At 38.3% G+C, this 3,165-nt stretch overlaps 1 pseudogene; it reads right to left on the minus strand.

Annotated features, from left to right (window-relative positions):
- Positions 1–571: 571 nt before the first annotated feature.
- Positions 572–701, minus strand: LOC118149654 (U4 spliceosomal RNA; annotated as a pseudogene).
- Positions 702–3,165: the final 2,464 nt, after the last annotated feature.

Raw genomic sequence — 3,165 nt, forward strand, 5'->3', positions numbered from 1 at the left:
CATAAGTCTATGAGGTCTTTGAAAGCAGGGGCCACATTTTATGCATCTTTGTATTTTCAGGAAAAGCCTATAGCATCTACTAAATACATCCTCAGTGAAGGGAAAAATAAGTCAATGCCACATTCATCCACATGGTATAATTTGACTCTGAGAAAGACCCTATGAGAGATGTCTTACATCCAGAATACAATGAGGAATTATTCTAGGCATATTCTGGGGATGCAGAGTGTCGTAGACTGGTTCTAACACTTTAGAGAGCTCTGAGAACAAAATGAGAAGAAGCCAGGAGAAAAACTAAAATCAGTCTAGATTTGTACCCTAGAACAAACCTAATAGGTAGTCAATATGATAATCCATATTTTCCAAATAACATACACTGGTAAAATGCTTCCCAAACCTGGCTGATTCCACTTCTGAGTGGTTACTCCAGAGGCGGGGAATTGGAGGGAGGGGGTGGAGAGGGGAGCAGAGGAGGGTGAGAGAAGACACATGTCCATGGTAAGGCATGTAACACAATGTCCACAGCAGCTTTATTGCTAATAGCCAATCACTGGAAACTTCTCAAGCCTTCCTCAACAGGTGAATGGTTAAATATTTTGTGGTATATTTACTTACCAATTTTTCTTTTTTAGTTTTCAGTTAGCAATAATCGCGCCTCAGATTAACCTCATTGGCTACGATACTGCCACTGGTATATTTATAAAATTAAATACTATTCAGCAATCAAAAGAAACAAATTACTGATATACACTACATGGATGAATCTCAAAAACATTATGCTGAGTGAAGGAAGCCTTACACAAGAGTACATATCGTATGATTCTATTTCTATGCAGATCAGAACAGGCAAAACTAATCTATGATAAAAAATGAAAATCAGAATGGTAATTGCCTATTCTGGAATAGGCCATGAAGACACTTTCTGGCATGATAATGTTCTATATTCTCCACGGATATAATCTGCATAATCTGTAAGTTACACAGGTAGGGGTGTGTGTGTGTGTGTGTGTGTGTGTCTGTGTGTATAAATATACAGATATTTGTCAAAATGTACCAAATGGCACACTTAAGATTTGTACTTTTCACTGTGTGTAACTTTTACCTTAAAAATCACAAATAATTATTGAGTTCTAACTAATGTTATACCTGCTGAAATGTTTGGGAATGAAGTATACTGATGTGTTTAACTTATTTTGAAATGTATCAAAGATGGGACTGATGGATGGATAAAAGGATGGAAAGATGAAAAGATACATGATAAACTAAATATAGCTAAATGTTAGTTGTAGCCTTTAGGTGGCCCATATATGAGTGTTCATTGTATAATTCTTTCAACTTTGTTGTATTTGAAAATACTTTATCACAAAATAGCAAGGGTAGAGTATATATTCTAATCCTTCATCCCAAGTTACTTGGGGGCAAGGAAGTGAGGTGCAAACATGTTATATATCTACATTTTATTAAGTTTGCCAAGTGAGACTGTATATAGCGATCAGCTACAGGTTGATGAGATTAATATTTAGAACCTACTGGAATTTGTCTCAATTTAATAATATTGTGAGAACCCACATCCCAACACCCAGTTTTTTCTCTCACCTATCACAAATTAATGCCTGAAATTCCACGAATCGAGATTCACTTAATGAAGGAGAATAAGCCAGTAAATCAATAATTAACCCACAATGAGAAAATAAGGTAATGGAGCCTTTCCAACTGGGAATTATCTGAATATGTATTTTCACGAATGATATGGCCGGCCAAGAACAGAAAACCGAGGGGCAAATGCCTTCTCAGAGAGAATAAGAACATGTGAAAGTATGCTTGACAATCTTGCCTCCTCTCAGCTGTGCCTGAGAAGTACCATACAGTAAAATAACGAAAACACAGCAATTCATTGGGAAACTGAAGAAAAGCTTTTTTACCCCTTTGGGCCTCAATTACTTTAGCTGTAAAACACAGTCTTTCCTGTGATCCATAGCAGTTCCAAAATAAGATTTTCAGATAAAATACAGGAGGCCTAGTTAAATTTGAATTTGGGATAAACTGAATATTTTTAGGATATCTATGTTTCCACTATTGTGTGGTACATACTCACACTAAAAAATGTATATATATTATTTACCCAATGTTCAGGTCCAACTGCGCATTTTGTTTTACTATTGTTTGTATTTGTTTGTCTGTCTGTCTGTCGCTAAATCTGGCAACCCTATTCCAAGGGGATGTGAATATCAGAGCTTCAGCTCAGATTCAATGCTATTCTGATGAAAAATTCCTTACGATGGAGCAATCATAGAGACTCATTTTGAAAAGCGTAAGTATTACGTGTAAAAAGGATTTAAGTGCATGATGCAAATGGAGTTTCTTTTTTTATTATCATTTATTTATTTTCAATTTTTTTTTTTTTTTTTTTGAGACGGAGTTTTGCTCTTGTTACCCAGGCTGGAGTGCAATGGTGCGATCTCAGCTCACCGCAACCTCCACCTCCTGGGTTCAGGCAATTCTCCTGCCTCGGCCTACTGAGTAGCTGGGATTACAGGCATGCGCCACCATGCCCAGCTAATTTTTTGTATTTTTAGTAGAGACGGGGTTTCACCATGTTGACCAGGATGGTCTCGATCTCTCATTGTTTTACTTTTTTAGATGGTGTCTTGCTCTGTTGCCCAGGCTGGAGTACAATGGTGCCATCTGGACTCACTGCAACATCTGCCTCCCAGATTCAAGCAATTCTCCTGCCTCTTCCTGCCAAGTAGCTTGGACTACAGAAGCCCACCACGAAGCCCAGTTAATTTTTTTTTTTTAATAGTGACGGGGTTTCACCATATTGGCCAAGCTGGTCTCAAACTCCTGATCTTGTGATCTGCCGGCCTCGGCCTCCCAAAGTGCTGGGATTACAGGTGTGAGCCACCACACCTGACTGCAAATGAAGTTTTAGAACTGTAAGTCATTCAGATGAGGCATCCCTGTTTACTGTAAGACAAATGTCTGATTCTGCAAGGCTCTATAATCTACCACTGTGCCCAGCCTAAAAGGAATCATGGACACTTCTGTGACCTCTGTTCAGATAGATAAGGAAAGAAATGCCACAAGATATGTGAATCAATGCAACTGTCTCCATGCGTAAAATGTTGCACATGATGGGGTAAGACTGGGGAAAGATACTTGACT

Source organism: Callithrix jacchus, chromosome 19 (genome assembly GCF_049354715.1).
Source record: "Callithrix jacchus isolate 240 chromosome 19, calJac240_pri, whole genome shotgun sequence".
NCBI lineage: Eukaryota > Metazoa > Chordata > Mammalia > Primates > Cebidae > Callithrix > Callithrix jacchus.